Source organism: Macrosteles quadrilineatus, unplaced genomic scaffold (assembly GCF_028750875.1).
Source record: "Macrosteles quadrilineatus isolate MER2022 unplaced genomic scaffold, UCM_ALF_1.0 Scaffold_2__2_contigs__length_208266976, whole genome shotgun sequence".
NCBI lineage: Eukaryota > Metazoa > Arthropoda > Insecta > Hemiptera > Cicadellidae > Macrosteles > Macrosteles quadrilineatus.
This window is the reverse complement of record NW_026542595.1, coordinates 39,672,856-39,694,410: the sequence shown is the minus strand read 5'-3', so window position 1 is coordinate 39,694,410 and position 21,555 is coordinate 39,672,856.

Here is a 21,555-nt window from a genome sequence, read left to right as displayed (position 1 = left end):
GCGGTTAATAGGATCTGAAAAAAATAATATTTGTGGGTATCATCCTTGAGTTTTATGAAATGATCTCTATGTCTGTACCACCAATGGTTTTAGTATGAATGGATAGTCTATTACAATTACACGATTAATGTAATGAAGAAAAAAACATTTTAAAGATATTATAGGTTATAAGTTTTTGAGGGGTTACCTTAGACTCAATTGAAGAATGCTGAAAGAAGACTTCAATGTCTCAAAGTCCATGTTTCTGTGTGTTTATCAAACAATTTTTGTGCGTTGCTATTGGGAAATGTTTATTTATTGGAACAATGTAACTAGCTTAGTGGATATATAATCCTTATGAATTACTGTTAAGCCAAAGGAACAATAATTAAGTTAGGGTGAAGAGTAACAACATTACAATGTTGGTGGAAGTGGTTTACACTGTCATTCAGTAGTAGAGAGAGTGAACACTTCAACAAAAAGGAGAATTTCAGACAGTTAATTGATCACAATCAAGGTTAGTACATATCTATTTTTAGGTCTTTGATAAAAAGAACATTAGTAAAAAAAAAATATTTTCTATAGCTTTTCATTAAGATTTACAAACCTTCATTTCAATCAGGTCTGTTACATGCTTGTCTATTTGATTTACTTAAAAGCTACCCTTGCATTGTTTTTTCCTGGCAAAGTAGTATATTTTCTGTATTTATTACTGCGAAAAATCCATTATTTTGCAAGTACAGTAATGTACAATACTAAACAACAGGTAACGTCTAGCACAGTGTAAAATCTCGTTGCTCTGGAATCAAATTAACAAGACATATGATTCCATAACATTACAAACTTGATCTTAACCAATTACAAAGTCAAAGTTGTTTCCAAAAGTAATTTATTTGTCAATTTCCTCTAAACAGTAAATCTGTTCTTATCTATCTAAAAGCTATGAACGTTTGGTATTAGTTTTGGTTGCCAATCACATATACCCCTGAACCATATTTTATGTTCTTAAAGGCACAAAAGGCTCTAACTCTGAAAATACCCCCGCCGCAGCAAACCTGCAGACTAAGTGAATTTTAACTTGTCTGATTACGTTTTTACTAAAATATGTCCATAAATAAGACATATTTATTCCCAATTGAAATAACATTAGATTTAATGAGTGGGGGAGAGTGTTGTACCTTTGACCATCTTGTACCTTTGACCACCAGTCATGTGGTGAAATCTAGTGGCTGTATAGGGAAGCTAATGAAACTAGTTCATAGATCTACCACCAGAGGACTACTTCACCTTGCATTGGAGACTACGGTATGAACTGTGTATGTTGGAAGATATTTCAGATTTTTCATTTTTGCTACAGAAAAGTAAGTATTTATTCACTTATTGTTTGTTTTATGAAATGTATTTTTTTACACAAAATATTGAAAGAGAGGGGTTAAGTTATCATTTTATGTTTATCCTTTAACTTCTCTTGGAGGTTTGGACCTGATATTATAACCTATCTTTTGAGAATCCTACATTAAATGGCAGGAAGCACTAGTGGTGTTCCTTTGACTAAGTCAAAGGTACAACATAATCTGTATTCAGTGTAGTTAATAATGTTTGTTATTGAAATATGTTCATGTATTAATATAAAGCCATTGTTTTGTGGAATTGTGTGATGTGTTACTTGTACAGTGCAATAAGCTGCAACTTGACACTTAAGAAATATAAATTAAATTTTTATTTGGAACTTGTATAGCTTTAAAAGTTAAACAAATTCAAAATTAATATTTAGTTAGTTAATTAAAACTAAATTAGTGAGTAAAGATAGTATACAGTTGTATGTATTTTTGCAGACTGGACTTTTGAAGAACTTTGCAAGGCCAAGAAGCATCACAGGAGTTGAGCGGAATAAGATTGACCCAGAATGCCTGGAAAGTGCAATTCCAAATGTACGAGAAGGAAAGATGACGATTGGAGGGGCCGCTAGACACTTCGAGGTGAAAAAGGCAACTTTGATCTATTATTTGAGTAAGTCTGCTGACTCATTAGATAACAGTTATAAATATTGCCCAAAGAAACCTAGACTTGTATTTAGTCACGAAGAGGAACTTCTACTGGTTAAATACATTTTGGATGCGGCAAATATGCACTATGGATTAACAGAAAAACAAATTATGTTCTTGGCCTATGATTTTGCCAAAGCTAATAGTAAAAAAATTGACCCTTCCTGGGAAAATAACAAAAGTGCTGGTAAACAATGGCTCAGAGAATTCAGAAAAAGGCAAGGTGACAAACTTGCCCTAAGAAAACTTCAAGCCACCAGTTTGGCGAGATCTACTGCTTTTAATGAAGAGACAGTAGCGAAAGTTTTTTCCAACTACAAGGAACTTTTGAAACGCTACAACTTTGCTCCCAATGAAATCTGGAATTGTGATGAAACTGGCCTTAGCACAGTTCACGAGCCTCCTAAGATTCTGGCTGCTAAGGGCAAGAAACAAGTGGGTGGGATAACTTCAGCCGAAAGAGGGACTATAGTTACAATGATGTGTGCGGCTAGTGCAACGGGTAACACCATACCACCCCTATTTGTTTTTCCGAGGGCCAATTTCAAGCCCTTCATGCTTCATAGTGCTCCAACCGGTTCAATAGGAGACGCCAATCCATCTGGTTGGTCTACAGAGTCCATAATCGTAAAATTTATTGAGCATTTTGTATCTCATGTCAAGCCGTCAAAGGACAAGCCAGTACTTCTCCTCCTCGATAACCATGAAACACATGTAAACATTCCTGTCATTGATCTCGCAAGAGCTAATGGTATTGTTCTTATGACCTTCCATCCACATACAAGCCATAAGCTGCAACCACTTGACCGGGGGGTATTTGGTCCCTTCAAGACGTATTATAACCAGGAAGTGAACAACTGGATGTTGAGTCCTGGTAATGCTGGGAAACCAGTGACTATATATAATATTGCTGAGCTGTCTTGTAACGCCTTTCGTAAATCTATGACACCTCAGAACATCATGAAAGGCTTCAAAGTGTCAGGTTTCGTAACATTAAATGAAAACATATTTTCTGATGATGAATATCTGTCTAGTGCAGTCACTGATAGGCCACTTGATCAAAATGATGCTTCAGACATCTGTGGGGATGATGCTTCAATTAACTTTTTACCTTTGAAGATCAACCGGGACCCTAAACAAGTCAGAATCAAAGTGCTTCCAGAGCTATCGTTGATGATGACACTTTGCCTACAACGGTTGTTTCTCCAGAGAATCGATGCACTTCCAGAAATATCATTAATGTTGACACTTTGCCTACAACGGTTGTTTCTCCAGAAGTTGTAGAACCTCACCCAAAAGCAGAGCCAAGGAAGACTACGAATAAAGGCCGACCAAAGGGGAAATCAAGAATATTGACAGACACGCCTGAGAAACAAGCTATTGAAGCTGAAAAAACAAATCTAAGAGAAGACTAACAGAAAGAAAACAACCAGCAATATTAGACAAACAAAACATAAGGAAATTCAAAGGAGTTATGCATAGTTATATAACAGTAAATCAAAGAATATAACGTGGAATCTCCAAAATGTGTTTTGAAAATATCTTATATAGGCCTACTCAATGATAAGCTAAATGTTTTAAATTGTTTGGGGTCTTGTTTAAAATATTTTTTTCCTTAAAAGTACATATCTCATGCATTATCATATTGTTTACGACAGCTAAATCAATCCCAATTAGTCCATAGTATCCACTATTACAGTCAATTATATTACCAGTTAATGTTATTAATCTAAATACTTAATCAGTATTAGTTACGTGGTTGTCCGTTGGATACAAAACATACCAAAGGTTACTGGTCTTTTTCCACTCGAATAATGCCCAACGTCGAATAATTGTATGTCCATGACAATATCCTGCTAGTCATACTTTTATAACTGATTGTCATAAAAAATTATAATTTTATCGTTTATAAGGTACCAAAATAAAATAATCTTAAGCAGCAATATAATATACTTAGCACTGTATATTATATTGTGGTTTGCTTTGACGTCAACCACTCTCAGCCGCTTCACTTATAACATGTCTAGTGTAATGGGAGGCTGTGTCTGTAGAAGCCGCCACTAATGTGATATCAGTAACTGAGTTACTTGAGCAAATGTGTTCATTTCGTCTTCCCTTAACACAGTTACAAGCCTTTACACTGTGAGCTATGTATAAGGAAATACGTATGAAAACTCTATAATTTAGTTCCTTGTTTATTTATTAATGTCTTCACACATTACGAAAACTTAACGAAGGTATTGCTGTTTGTGTTATTGATGAAACAGTATAGCTTAGAAAGCGACCCTATAATTCTTAGAAATCAATTAAAGTTGTAAGCAGCTTTAGGTTTGTAATTGGTTTGGTGTGCATTTCTTGTCCTCTCCACCCATAATGTGTACAATTAATGTCTCCCCCGTTTGTTCATTAGTTTTTCGGTGCTGAATTTTAACATAGATTTTTATGAATAAAACTATAACAATAAAAAGTATAAACCCAAAAGGCTAGATATTTGGCTTTATATAATATGAAAATAATACTCTAATAACACCTTTCATGTAGGAAATGGCAAGGTGAGGACATGTTCATTTTCTATTTACAGTATGGTAAATTAAAATTTAAAGTCGTATATGATAAATATGTGCTTATGTTAATAACTAATTTCATTTTCATTGGATCATTCGTTTTAGAACTTTTTAGGATGAGTCATAGTTTAGCTGGGGCTTTAACTGAAATGATAAAACTGTATTTATTACACTAATAAGGATTTTTTTTATAAAATGTGTCTAAGTCTTGCAAGTCTAGTCTTTCCACCGTGGGAATCAATCAATTAGATCAATTTCCTAGGCAACTATGTCGTGACCCAAGGCTTCAAATCCTACTTCAAACTGAAGTCGTGTTTGAACTTTAAAAATAAGCCTTAAAATTAAAAGCATTTAAGGTAGGATTGAATCATACAACTCTCTGGGGAAAATGGTAGCCTTTTCCCCAGCATAACGACCTTGTCACTGTAATCCCTGCAGACAAGAGTACAGCAGCTCTTTTTACTCCAAGTCACTAAAATATCTATCATTTCACGAAACAGTTTTACTCTTCCTATAAAGGAATAATGGAATTCCCAACACTAGGTACAGCTTTAAAATTGTGAAATAAATAGTAGCAAAGCTGTTTTACCATAAATATCAACAAGGTTTAGTATGGTTTTGTTTATTTGGTATACTTATTTTTATGATTGCAGTGTATGAGGTTACAAATTTAATTATTTTTGCCCTAAGATAGTAATATTGGCATACTTTTACAAAACTAAACTGTCATATAGAGTTTAGCTTTGGCAATGTAATATCCATATTCCATTTACTTAATTGATCGAAGCAATCGGGGAAGAGGCCCAGTGGTAAAAATTTTAAACAGAAAACGTTTGCTGATTTAATATTTATGCTTTAACATCGATACGTATAATAGTCTGAAACAATTTAAGCTGACCTAATAATAGAAGAATAAACCTTAGGAGTGTAACAAGTTTTTCCTCTCTGAAATATAAAAAAAATATATATATAAAGCACAGTAAAAGATTTAAAACTGAATTTAAAGTTTAAAAATATATAATTCAATTATTAACTGGACCATTTTTTTTTATTTCGATAAACTACGAGTGCATTGTTAATCTTATATTACCATTTTATCAAATGCAAATGTAACTGGTGATTAAACTGATCTTTGTTTAATTTACTTCCACCAATTTGTGAACATTCTTTGCATATATTAGGTAAGACCAATCTGAGTAACGAATATTGGATTGAGAATATTGTTTTTTTCTTCATTACATTAATCGTGTAATTGTAATAGACTATCCATTCATACTAAAACCATTGGTGGTACATACATGGAGATCATTCAATAAAGATTACCCGAGATTCCAGTCAATCTCGTGTGATTAAAACTTTCAAATTATTCTGTCAACGCCCTTACACACTTATCTTTGTAACAAGATAACGTTAAATTTCAGATTCTTGAAAGCGTGTGAACACATTTAGTGGTTAAAGAATACTGGAATAGAATGACATGATAAAACAAATAGTTTAAGACGGTTAATATTGAAATCATTTGCATGCGTAGTACTAAAGAAATTGGATTATTCATTAACTGGTTCTGTTTGGGGTTGAACAAATACTAGATAAATTCTATAATTCTATTCCGTAGTAGAGTGGAGGTCTAAGCAAATTTAACAAAACAATTAGCCTATTTTTAAATCCTACAGATGCTTTACAGTATTTACAAAAATAATTATTCTTGACAGTTAAGTATAATTTGTTTAAAATATACAAAACAATAAATAAACTGGGTTGGTCAAAGAACTAAAAAAGCTGCCTAAAACACATAAAACACATACCTGTTTTACGAGGAATTATTTCGATAATTGTCATACTATATTAAATTGTTTACTGACTTTGAAATTCGAGGTTACTTTTAGTAAAAAAAGGATACGATACAAGTTCACATGATCACGACTCCCCAAAGACCAACCGAATCACGTCTCGCAACGATAAACTACTCTTATGTGTAACAAGAGTGTCTGACAACAGTCAACAGTTTATTTGACCCTGAGATACAATTGTTGTGAAACAAGCTACAAAATGATATGATTAAATTTCAATTCCTCTGATATCTTCTTAAAGGGAATCCTACTATTAATACTTTAATAATTTTCATTGAAATGGTGACCATACAAAGTAGGCATTTTAAGCCAAGTATGAAAATATTTTATATAACCAAGACTTTACCACAGACTGATATGATTTCAACCTATTTCTTTATTTACTTTATTTACACATTAATACGGTTTTCTATGGAATATTAAACTACTCAATTCTGTCATCTGAGTTCTGTCATGAAAGATGGTAAAAGTAGGCCTAATTAGTTTAAAATAATCTCCTATTTTCTATATAAAGAGGAATAAATACAGTTTTAAAGCAATCTTTTCCCAAATATCAAGGGAATACGACCAATACCGTCTGAAAGCTAGAACAAAAATATACTTTCTGTTCTATCAAGGAAATACATGTAGAACATAAATCAATATCTGGGTTGCTCGTACTATCTATATTTGTATTAAATATTACATTTTATACGGAGCAAAAGCGATACCATAGCAATATATAGCTCTTAAAGATGATTTTTTTAAAATAATGTCGACATTATAAGATGTGGGATTGCCCCTGAACTGGATATAGCTACTAATATAATGGTTTTAAATACCTTCAGTCACCAGTTCAAATAAGTCAGGTATTGCGACCTAGGTTTCGGCACGAAGTTGTACCAGTCCAATGGACGTCGTTGGGTTGTGGCTTGGATGTCACCCGTCGCGGCCGGTGAACTTACAAAAATGTCGTCCTTCTGTAAATACCGGTATTATTCGTTATATGTGTTCGTGTGCGTGTTTGTGCTGTATGTCGTGAACTGTTATTTAAACGACGTCCATTGGACTGAAGACTCAAAACTGACCCGCCTGATGATGGCACAACTTCGTGCAGAAACCTAGGTCGCAACAGCCGACTTATTTGAACTGGTGACTGAAGGTATTTAAAACCATTATATTAGTTCTTAAAGTTTATCTCGTTTGCATAAAGCCTAAGTATAAAAAAGGTGCAAACAATATTCGACAACGATTCAAGATTCAACTTAGAAATACTATTTACAGGGTGTACTTTTCATTTCTGGTTGTTTAAATTTAAATATCAGAGTAAATATAACCAACATATCAACGGGGGTTTGTCTAATGACTTTTATAAAAACGAAATATGAATATGAAAAGGTAAAAGGAGCTTTTCCAAAATATAATTTAAATGAGTGTGACATAAATCAGGTAGCCATAGTCTAGGCACTCAGTTATTGTAAACATTATTTTAATGTTAAAGCTACTTTATAAGAATCTTCATTATGCTCTCAATAATACTACAGAGTATATATATATATATATATATATATATATATATATATATATATATATATATATATTATAGTTAAAATAATTATTCAAGCATTTTGAAAGCCTCTATATTGAATTGATTTAAATAAAAGGCCAGGTACACTATTCATTTCACTCAACCAACTGAAGCTCGCTGCATGTAAAGATTATGCATCACATTACATTAACATAAATTACTAACCACTGTTATTGGGGCAGAAATAACGTAAATATTCGTAGCTAAAAAAATTATTAAGGTACATACAGTAACGGTGTAACATAAATTGTGCAATTTATATTTTATGAACAGAGCAGGAAATAAATATGAACAAGTTTGATGCTCTTCAATTCCATAAAAGCCTGGTAGATCTTTCGATCCTGCTTTGAGAAATAAAGATAAAATCATCACACTTAACATTAATTAGATAACTAGATATACAGTACATCAGCAGGTAAAGGAGAGTTGAGTCTCTAATAATCTCAATGTTAGACCTTTATCAGAAATTTAAATACAAATTATACTTAAGATAAGATAATAATTATAATTAAACCTTATATACATTAAGTTCTAATCAAGGTGAAACAACATTGTAGGATAGAGAAAATCTTGTACAGTTCCGTGATATCTGACAGGATATCTCACGGTGGAAAAGCTTGTAACAGTGTTAAGGGACGAAATGAACACATTTGCTCAAGTAACTGAGTTACTGATATTACATTAGTGGCGGCTTCTACAGACACAGCCTCCCATTACACTAGACATGTTATCAGTGAAGCGACTGAGAGTGGTTGACGTCAAAGCAAACCACAATATAATATACTGTGCTTAGTATAATATAAAATTGTTACAACGATAAATTTATGATATGCTTGGTATATAATATAAAATATGAACAGTAATGCAATATTATTGTATTACTGTTCATTTTTAATTTATTGTGACAATATGGTACAATTTTATTTGAAATTATTTTTTTAACCTGCCTCCGAACATTTCCCTGATTCTTGCACTATACGAGGGTTAGCAGTCAACCAAGGCCTCAATTGAGTTCCCGTAGCAGCCAAGCATACGAATTTGAATCTAATACCGACACACTGCAATCTAACGCAACAAATGATATTACCCGGTTCCCACTTATATGGGACGACAAGTCTTGTCAAAGAACTTAAAATTTAAAAATGTTGTAAGAGAAAATTATGACGCCCACCAAGGGTCAAGTAGAATTCACATTCTGAGATAAGATTTACAGTGGCGTCAGTTGTCAACTGAGATTGCTTCGTTTGCTTAAATCGTTTGAACATAGAAATCGTGTGCAAGGGGTGGAGGGAGTACTAAAGTGACCGGATAACTTAGGTTATCTTTAAATTTTGTGTTAAGTAAATCTAACATCAGTCTAATCTTTTCTTCATTTTACAAAAAAATAATTTGATATTGTTGAACTATTTAAGTCAAAATCTTACAATTTAAGCAAAAGTAATAGCTGTATCGTATTTTTATTTTCAAGCTAAGATTTGCTTAATACTTTTTTAATTGGAAGACTTGGTTCTATTTATCACATAATCAGGGTGCTTGTAATTTCACACAATAGTAAACAAATAAAAATGAAGCAAACCCGTAACAAGCATTGGGTAAAAATATTGGATAACAAGTTGTTTTTCAACATACTGATGATTGACTTAAGTCAACGGAATAACATTGTTTTCTGGAATTTCGGAGAGATACTTTGGCTGCAACAATAACGCCAAACTGTTCTGCCACTAAACATGTTAACTCACCTGCAATCTGGAACAGTTAGCTTTCGGAGGTTAATGTTTCAAAATGTTGTTGGTGTAAAACAATATGTTTAAGAATAAAATACAATTTTTTTGGTTAGAATTGTTATTATAGTAAATCTTGCATACATTTTTCGTTATTAGCAGTGCTAGGAGGTACTCATTATAGGAATTATGCTCTTGACGTTTCAATTTCACGTCAACTTACTACTTCATACTACTCATTACTACGTTCAACGTAGAAAAATCGTGTTAGAAACAAGCTTACTCCGCGACCTTTTTCTATTCTTGAAATGGTCTATAAGGTTTATTTTTATAATTTTAAGTCATTATTACTACCGCAACAATACGATAACGAAAGTAGTAACACAGTTTTCATTTATTCAATTTGGTGTAGCCTAACAATTTTTCCTTATCCCCAAGGTGTTCACTTGATCTAGGCCTCTTTCAGTATACCATGTGGTATAGTATATAACGTTACTACTCCGGTAAACGAGAGATTATTGTATTTTACGGCATTAGGTTTTCTGCGACCACCGTAATGGAAACTTTGAGACCGCAATTGGTATTCAGTGTTACAACAGAAAAGTAATTAAACTGACCTGCACCGAGGACCACCGCTGCGCCGCAATTATAAGTAGCCTAGTAATAACCATGCATTGTATCACGTTTTTTGTTCGTGTGAGTTAAGAGTTTTTAAGACCTATGACGTTCTCCTACGATTGAAGATAATTTACGTTTTCACGTCATGTTTGAAAATAACTCCACAGGTGAAAGCACTGCTTGCCATTAGAAAGCTCCAGGCTTTGCGATAACTTATTCATACTAATGAATTATTATTTTTTTAAATAAATGTATTATTGATTATCTTACTCATAATCTTTATAACAGGTTACGTACCTTGACGGTCACAATTCCTCATTCGAACTTCCGTTGACTAGTTTCGACTACTAATTAGTATTTTTTTTAACGGAAAGTTAAAATATTTCATTCATTGAATTTTAAATGGGTACTTTAAAAGGGAACATTCATTATTATCGATTGTTTTTTCTCGATTTATCGATATTAACAAATTGAAACATATCAGCTGACAACTACGATATATATTGTTCAGTATCAACAAACAATAAAATGAAACTGTTCTAAAAAAATAACCTAACATAACTAACCAAACTTGCTGTAACATTTAAAAATTCCGTGTTTAACTTGCCTTTTCTGTTATCAAACGGTTAGCTTAGAACAGTTTCATTTCTTAATCTATATAATAGACTGTTTTAGCCTAAACAAGATCACTTAGTTAGTTGTTCTTGTAATGGATCGGAAAACAAAAATATCGATATATCGAAAAAATCATCGATAATAATGAATGTTCCCTTTAACAGGAAAGTACCGTTAAATGTCTACCGTGTTCGTGTTGTGTATATGTGTTCTATGTGTTTAAGAAGATTTGACGACATTCTTAGACGAACTTAGTTTTTTATTGAATTTTAATTTTTAAAAACTTATGATGTAATTATGTTAAAGTTCTGTTAGTTGTTTAAACCTTTTCATAGTATGGACACTAAGGTTTTAAATGTTAATGGTGAGTTCGTTCCACACAATCATTCACATCAGAGGAGATGATGTGTGTTTATTTACTTCACTCTTATTCATAAAATTCACCGTACAAATACAGACACTAACTGTGCGCGAAGCAATTGTTAAACATGTTGCGAGGACCTGGGACTACTTGTAAATCTTATCGCACGACAGTGACGGGAATCAACATTAACATTAATTAATTAATTAACATTAATTCCAGGGAATACGTCTATAAAATGTCTAAGCCTACCTAAGTTTATCTTTGTTGGGTTGTGTGAGCTGGTTGAAAACTATTCACATTTGTTTTCAAGGTTCATCGGAATGGTGAATTATATGTCAAGTTTGGTGATGAACTTAGTCCCGTAAAAAGACTCAGATTTACACAATCCCTGTCTAGTGGGCACTTCACCGTTTTAGAGCAAGAAAGAGTCCGTTTCTCCCAATCGTCAGCCTATCCCGGAATGTCAACAAAATACAAGACGTAAACGGCGTAGCAGGTGCACAGATAAACAAAGGAAAAAGCAGGTAAAGAACGCAAGCAAAAAGTATAAACAAATTAAACAAATTCATCATGAAAGATATTCACCAAAGATTCAATGGATGGTGAAAAATCTATCAGCAATGATAAATAATCCGAAAATATACCATTAATGAGATAGGTCGGTGGCGATAGGTACCATGGCGTTCAAATGTAAGTACTGCGAGGCCTTCAAATGGAAAGAATAAACACTGGGTATGTGCTGCAATGGTGGTAAAGTGCAGCAACAACCTTTGCAGCACCTGCCTGAACCTAATGCAGTCTCGTCATGGGCAACCACCCTGAGCATACACACCTTATGGACCACGTGAGACATTGAATGTTTCCGTAGCGAAACACGGGTATTCCGCTAGTTAAATTATAAATATCAAAACCCCCTGGAATATTAATGTAGAGCCACAAACCTACACCTTATGTGTTGGTATTTTCTTTTTAAATATATAGACATATGTAGAAAGAGCGGGTGATAATTGTTCAGCAATAATATAGTTTATAAATATAAAATTAGTTGAACATACCATTATATTTTAGCGGGCAGTTCGTTGTGTAATTGTTTTACACGTTGATACTTATTAGGTTTTGCCAGACACAATGTTTGCGGCAATCAGTTACCATTACAAACAATCGTAAACTTTCTAATTGGTTTGGATCGTGTTTATAGTGTTTTATAGGCTTCAATTAATCTTTGTATTTTGTTTATTTGATTCCAGAAACATGCATTGCAAATTGTGCTATAATTAACGTGATTTTAGAAAGAGAGTCTGTTATGATATCCTTCTATTAATAAAATTATAACATTTGATCTTTGGAGTAATTAATTTAGGAATCCTAAATTATTAATCTGTATCTAAAATGTATGCATGTAAAGTTTAAATGATCTTTTTAGTTTATTACCTACAATTATATTTTACGAAACGTTTTGTAATGAATGTTTATGAAATGAAGTAAATGTCTTTTAAGGTAGTTTTTATTATTAGCATGTTAAAAGGTTATGCATTATCAAGGACCTATGAAACTATTTTTCCATGAACTACTATTGTGTCTATGTCATTTACCTAAATGTTCCTTGTAGTTGAAATAACAACGTTTTGCACTACGACAATGACAGTCTAAACCACTTTCACAGACACTGTAATGTTGTTACTCTCAGCCTAACATAATTATTGCTCCTTCGAATCGATGTTAATTTCCGGAGAAATTGTCTACAGATTTAATACAAGTTATCCTTGGATGTACCTTTTTGAACATGATTGCGTAGTAACACAGCTAAAATATGCATTTTTAATAAATTTTTAATACGATGTTATTCCTCATCAGATATTTATTATTAAAATCTATTATAACTACTTGAAAATTGTTATTTTTAATTTTAAGTTCAACACTTTAGTAAATAAAGATTCTGCATGTTTTGGAAACTAATTAGTTTGAAATGTAGCTGTTTTACTTTCACATCACGTACAAATTTTCAGAACATAAACAAAAATATAACAGCAATAAAAAGTTAAATACAAGTAAAAGTGGTTTTTCCTAAACAATACTAACTACTTACATTTAAAGACGGTTGTTAAGTTTTACCTGTACTAAGAATTGTCAGATACTAATGCCTTATTCGTTGTGTTATGTTCGTGTGTGCCTCTTCTATGAGACACTTTTCAAGCTTCTGTTTTCTTGTAACAACTGAACCTTTTCAAAACGCTTTGATATTACATATCTAATTTACATTCAGCAATGGTTACCAGCCGTTCCTATATCTGATATAGCTGTCTCTCACTAAATATGATATTGTCTAACCAAACTAGTTGGGTGTTGCAATAGACTTTGTGACCGACTCATTAATTGCAATAAATATATAAAGACAAATTAAGCTTTTATAATTCTACTGTCACATTAGTTTTAAGTTTATCTTGTTATTTGTGGATAAATAAAGCGAATTTTAAATATTTTTCTCATAAAAATATATTTTTATATTGCATATGCTATATGTAAACATTATTCACAATAAGATATTTTTAAGGATCTATTCTCATATATTATATATTATAGCACGCGTTTAGGTGTGCAGATGTGCAAACTTGTCAATTATATCAAATATCAAGATATTCGTGTTATTTAGTTGAGATGATAAAATGAGCTATAATTGTAAAAAACTATAGCGAGAAATTTAGATATAAGTTCAGGTAGGTACTATTTAAATGAATACGTTTATTTAATTATATTATTGACCGTATACAGCTGTATACGTATATATATATATGTAAGATTGTTGGTTGAAAATATATGACGTTGACAGTTGTGTTTTACATAAACGTGATTATAGGTTTTGAACGAAAATGATTTAGTAGTTAAATTAAGTTGTAGACGTAGCGTTTTTGGTAGCTTAAGGAATACCCCGAGCAAAGAGAGAGAATAATTCTAAGAAATAAGTTGGTTCAAGTGGCGTTTTGTGCTGCTGAGACAGTCTGAAGGAAATCACTTTGGAGGAGTCTTATTTCCCAAGCATCTCAAAGAAACTTGGAAATATAATATGAACAAAAATCTACTCTATAAAATTTGGTCTTATACCAGGGTAAAATATTTTTCTAATATAGTAAAAAATGAATGGGTAACAAACAATTGCATGCATATTGACAACCGCTAAATACCTATTTCCCACATAATAAGCGTTGTTACGTATGAAAATAAGGAAATAAGTTGAAGTAGGCCTAAAACAAACAATTGCTCCACCATATTCATCATAGAAGAAAAAAATATTCTGAAACAATCCATAAACGAAAGTTTTTTAATTTTGAATGAATTAAGGATTTAGGGAGTAATTTTAGCATGTGTAAAGTAGGCTTAGTAGTTTCTATAAAACAGCATAAATTAAGCTTTTTTTACGAGATTATCTTACATGTAAAAGACTCGTGGTTTATATGGCTTATGCATTTGTAAAGCTTTTGATAATTATTATCGTTTCATTTTAACTCATTTTAAAAACCATCATTTATAAACCAGCTGCTATACCCGAGCTGATCAACAGGTGGGATACCGGGGCTACACAAAAGGGAATGCAGTTCCTTAGATCTGCTGTATGATACAGTTACACATCTATTATTTACCTTAGAAATATAATACTTATTTTATCATTTAGTGCAGTAAAGTTCTTTTCTTTTTAATTAAGAAAAAAAGACTTCAAATTCTCTAAGCAACCAAGTACAATACATACCTGGGGCTGATGTGTGCTTAAAAATACTTGATCTCTTTGATTTATTTGGAAAAGATATATTTATTTAGAAGTCTAGATCTACTTAGTTTTCAAACCCCTATTTGAAATAAATAGACCCAAAAAATAAAAAATATACATTAGGAATAAATCAATTACTTTATATCGTCAATAGGTACATACAAATGTTATTTTACCCTAATTTTCTATATTTAGTCAAGCCTCCTAACCTGCAGTTTATTATGTAAATTTTACTTTTATTTCACTACTTTTCTTCAACCAAACACAGCCCTGTTACTTACATTCATATTTCACAATGTAAATACAGCACTATGAAAAAATGGAAACAAGTATATTAACAAAAATTCTTAGTTAGATAGTGTAAAATTCAAATGCATGTACTGCGTAGCCCTTAAGAAATCAGCCTGTGGGGCATAACTCTTTGGGAATCAGTTCATACCAATTCTTTTTGGCAAATCTACACACTCGGAACTTCATTTTCATGTGAAATACAGGGTGGCGCATAAAGAACGCATGGATTTGAGTTGAGTGGTGAGAGCAATAGGAGCGTAGTGGAGGGACTGGACCTGGTTGTTTTGTAGGTTAGGGCGTCCAGTTTTAGTAGCAATGGTGCAGTGGTCCGTGGTACATCGGATTTTTGCGGTAGAACATTTATTCAAAAGTAATTAAATCTGTTAAAACTGTTCAACGGCTTTTCTGCACAAAGTTCAATGTTCCGCGAGTCCTGAAAAAAGTACGGTAAGGCCCAAAAATAACGAAAGTTACACCAAACGTTAAGTTTCAAATCGTGCAGTGGTTTTTGATGCAATTCTTTTGGGTCTTCTGCTGCCAAATAGTGCTAGTTTTGCTTATTGACATAACTATCCAAATGAAACTGCGCTCCATCATTAACATCACACACAAAACGCCATCAGTGGCAAGAACATCAACCATTCTCTCAAGACAGTTTCCATTTTCGTAATCACGTTCATAAATCTTCTGTTTGTAAGGATGAAATTTTAACTCGTCTTTCAGGTTGCCCTGCAACGAGCGTCAAGACAAGCACACAGTTGGAGCGCATCGCCTAGTGTAACAGACGCCCTTACTCTGTCGACATTTTGTGGAGTTCGCGCCGTGCAAGGACAACCAAACCACTTCTGCTTCATAACTGATTCAGTTGTGCGAAAAGGAGCTATCCAACAAAGTATTGTGTTGCGATCGGGTTTTGTTTTGAACCATTGAACTATGCACGGAGAAGCCATTGAATAGTTATATCAGATTCATTATTTTTGAATAAATGTTCTACAGCAAAAACGTGATGCGCCAGGTTGATTGCACCATTACTACTAAAACTGGACGCCCTAACCTACAAAACAACCAGGCCCAGTCCCTCCACGGACGCTTTTATTGCTCTTACCACTCAATTCAAATCCATGCGTTCTTTATGCGCCACCCAGTATTATTAAAACAGACAATTTATTTATTTATTTATTTATTTATTTATTATTTATTTATTTATTTATTATTTATTTATTTATTATGTGGTAATTTATTTGTTGGTTAATGGCCTTAAACGAAAACTATAAACTAAAATTCAAATATATTTATTTATTTTAATACAACAGCTTGGCCTCGTCAAGTTTACAATACTACAATGATACACAAAAAGTAACAAACAACATTTACATTTTCTTTTTTACAAAATTGTTTCTAGCACTACTAATTCCATGGCGGTTTGTGGCAGGCACATGTCTATACAGAATAATTGGCAGCAGAAATACAAAATTCTAAATGCAGTTTGAAAAATTGTTGTATCATCTATCTGACTTATAATCTATGCATTATATTTCGTTTCCGTTGTATTTGTTTTCCTGGTTCATAGACAACGGAATTATAATGTATGGATTATGTATAAGTTTTAGTTGATCACCTAAATAATATAATAGATACTTTATATTATGCATGTTAAAGTTAATAGTTATCTGCAGATCAATTGCATTGAATTCAAGAAAAAGAGTCGTTAGCTTTTACATAAATGTGAACTGTGCTGAAGATTCTAGGGTAAATCAATAAAAAACGTTTGACGATCCCGTCTATTCCCTCGACAACTGAACATGAGCAAGTGTAGGCTACTTAAAATACGTTTCGGTAAGTAAAGCTTTTGTTGATCAATTATCACAGTATTATTACGAATAATCAAATAATTTACTGTAGTAACGTCGTGTAACTTTTATTTATGTTTTCGGATATGTAATGTATAATGGCGTTGCAATGAGTAAAATTTGAATTAAAAACTATCCAACTAACGAAAATAATTCATGATTTATGATTCAAAGTTTTAATTTTTATTAAAAATATTTGAAATTTCTGAACGGTTTAATAATATGACGTTTATTGTTTTCATAACAGAGTAAATTTTTGATATTTTGTAACTGATGTGAATTCGATCCTACAATGTTTCCCACCTTTAGCCTTGTTAGCTATACCATTGTTTCTAAATGGACAGTTCAGTCAAAGATAAACGTGAATTACGAAATAAAATAAGTAAGGATAAACGCGACAAATAATTACAAAATAGTATGAAACGAAATAAAAATGCTAAACCTTTTAAACTGACGAAGACTGTGAGCGAGATTTAATATAAACCGAGCCCCAGTTGGATAAATTATACAAAATGGTTATGATGGAGAAATTAAAGAGGTTTTTAGAAATCCCATCGTTTCCTGTAAAACAGCAGCAACTTAATTTTCCATTTATACAAACAGTTTGTTCGTTATCAGACCTATTTAAAGTAAATTTAAAAAGATCATAGACTTTCGTGTATGTGTTCTCGTAGTTAAAACTCACGAAAATTATATATTTATGTAGGTGAAAAGGGTTTTCAGTTTGGCCAGAGAAATCAGGGTCGGACCAATGCCAACCCCAAATGTACCTCTGACCTGAAGGAGCTTAGCCATATTTAATTTGTATTCCAAATAATTCATTTGATATGTATGTTCTAAATCATGTTTTACGAACAAATTCATTTGATTAACAATGTACAAAGTAGTATAGTTTCCTACTAGTACCAAAAGTGACACATTTCGTGACAAGTCCCGAGTTGTACTGTAGAGCCTGAAATGTAATTGCTGTGACGAGTATTGGACGATGCTTTTCATCAGGATACAAATTAACAGACACCACTTCTTTATTTGATCAATAAAACAATGAAACATTATCCCATTGTCTAGTGATTTACTTTTGAGCTGTAATGCGATAGGCTTACAATTCATTTAAAAGTCAGCGGTAAGATATTTTCTGTAATAAAAAGCTGAACGGAAACGTCATTAGATTGGAAAAGGAAAACGTTTGTTTGGACAAGGACAGTGATGTTTAGAACAGTCAAAATCATGTTTTTTATGAAATAGAAAACGATGATTTTAGTAAAGCCAACTGTACGGATATGAGATATTTTCTTATACAGAGAGATGATAACGTACATTTACAGAAGCAGTAGGCCTATTATCATTTGATTCCTCAGTAATAACATGTCAAGTAAAAACCACTGCATGCAAAGTTTTTTTTATTAATTTGTTGTATTTATAAACCAACCTTTAAAGATAACTTTTATAACTGTTAAGTTAGTCTGTGAATTGTGTGTGTGTGTGTGTTTTATTAATTACTATGAGACTATTTCGTACTGTCTAAATACGTCTATGTATGGCTTCACTCGTCAATGATTATTATTGTTTGCATACGAGTTGCCCCTTCCTCTAGCTAGGTATTAAGTAGAGTTGAAACTAAAGGATATTTACACTCATTATAAAAGATTCTAAGCTCTTGAAAGGATTTTGATTAAATAAGTTTCAAGGATAAGGTCAAAAGGAATATTAAAGTTACATCAGACCACTGGTCATAGAGTTTACGTTAACATTTCCAATGTTCTGTATTTTTCATCTCAGCAATCAAGCTATCTCCACATGGTTAAGCTCTTTACTGTTTGTTTAACCCTTGCGAGAGTGACTCAATAACTTATTCAGTGAAGGTTTTTACGTAACTAAAACTTAAGGTATTTACTTTTTTACCCAGTAAAGTTTTTTACCACCTGTAATCACATACTAAAACTACCTTTGACAATTTCTTTGGGTAAAATAATGTAATCTTCATTGTGCAGAAACTAATTACTGAGCTAAAATAATAACAAAGTATGGATTCATTCATCGTTTTACTAAAATCATGAATTTATGGAGACATAAAGAAGACTCCTAAATCTCATTACTGACTATAATAACACCATGAGTTAAACTGAGTCATTATTCCAAAATTATAAAATATTTGCACATTTTTATGTACATAAAATGTCAACTATTTGCTTTCCCTAACTATTTGTTTGTATTCATAGTTAACAAAATTGTCGGTTAACTTTAGGTTTGGGAGTGGGTTAGTATGGAAGTTAATATATTAAAGGCTTTAAATCTGTCAAATTTCAACCAGTTATAAAGATTGATAAACAAAATGACTACTTGCTATCGTTTTATAACAACGTTTTTCAACAAATCGCCACCAACCTTTCTTGATATGAATTTGCTTGTTTCAAAATTCTTACGATTCTATTTCATGTGTATGAAAATCAGTCTTGTGTGCCCAACCCAACCCTTGTACTTTTATACATTTAAATATTGTGACAAATTAACCCTTAGTTTAGCAATATACTTTTAATCAGTATAGTAGTGTTAAATATTTCAGTATTGAATATCTATTAACCATGTATGAATAAAAAAAGCCTCTCCTGTAAAAAAATATATGCTTTAAATGCATTTTCAATAAACGCGTAGCTTGCCAGACTGAACAAAAAGCTCTTACCATTTGAAAGAGAAGAATCATTATTAAAGCAATTTGAGTACGTCCAGCCACTTTCACAGTAAATTGAGTGTGTGATTGTGACTGACTTGTTTCGGAGAGTAATTTAATCAAACGTGACGCGTTAAATCCTTTTTAAATTCGAATAATTGACTTTTTACGATAATGGACAATCTTGAGCCCTGATTGACATGTTGTGAATTTCAGTTTACTATTATAAATATACAGTTGTTTTTTATAAGAGGAGATTGTAAAAAAAATATTTTGTATTAGTTAGTTGTTTAATAATATTTTGTGATTTTTATGATATATTAAATGTAGGCATACGTACTCTACTTATACGTTGATCAGGAAATCTCATAGCTTTTAAAGTGTAATAATTAGAAAACGTTGGGGGACCACTAATATAAGTGTTTCATGTTAGTTAACGTTAGTCAACCTTTTAACGAGATGAAGATTTAAACAAATCGATGAAAGCCATTTGGTTGTAATGTTTTAACAATTTTGAAGTAAATTGTAATTTACAATTATTCGTAAAGAGAGTATAAAAACTATATTGTTTATTGACCTCAATTAATTTTTATACAGGATAAGTTTTTTCACGTTGTTAGCTGAAGAATAATCGCATCCGAATTCAATTAATTGGGCGTGAGACGTTACTCAGATTAAATGTTGTGGAACTTTCACCAGAAACAATATCGAAACCACGAGCAAAACTGTTGTAATATTAATATTAATTTTTAGTAAAAAATTATGTATTACATTTTCTTTAATCTCTACCTTATTAGCGAATTTCCCATATAGGGAATAAGCTATTACCGTAGTACTCATGGTAAGACCTGGACGCGGGACCGATTTTTTTTTTCGTTTTGAGGTCCCTAGAGGCCAAAAACACCATCCGTTCAAATTCATATATATATATATATATATTTATTTATATATATATATATATATATATATATATATATATTTATATATATATATATATGTGTCCGTCAGCACGATAACTCGAGCAAAAATGATCCGATTTTGATGAAATTTGGTACAAACGTGTAAACCTACGTTTATTCGAACGAGTTCGCGATCCAGCATGATCGGACCATGGGAACGGGTGTTTACGGGGGTTTTATGGGGTAAAAATAGGTTTTTCCCATTTTTGACCCAAAAAACATAAAATTTAGCAATCTATTTCCAAACCATTTTGTAGAGCTTCAAAAAACAAATAATTTAGTATATTGAAGCGTTATTATGCGCCTAATGGTTACGGAGAAAATTCCAAAAAATTGTAAATTTAAAATTCTCATGTTATTCTTATGGAGAATGAGTAAACTGTTGTAGTTTGCTTGTTTATGAACATATTTTGATCAAATTTGGAAAATGTTTTTATTTCTTACTAACTATTAACATTTTACAAAAAAAACAGTTTTACCCTCCCTGATGCAGCAAACCTAAGTACTTGTTAAACTAATTCTATTTAAATCGGGAATAAATGTTATATTTTTAAGTAGACATTTCAGTGAAAAATCCAATCAGTCAAATGGAAATTCGCTTAGTCTGCAGGTTTGCTGCGGCGGGGGTATACAATAGCTCAAAAAGCTCTATTGTTTATTTGTTATAATGGTAGGATTACACACCAGAACAATACAGTGGTGCA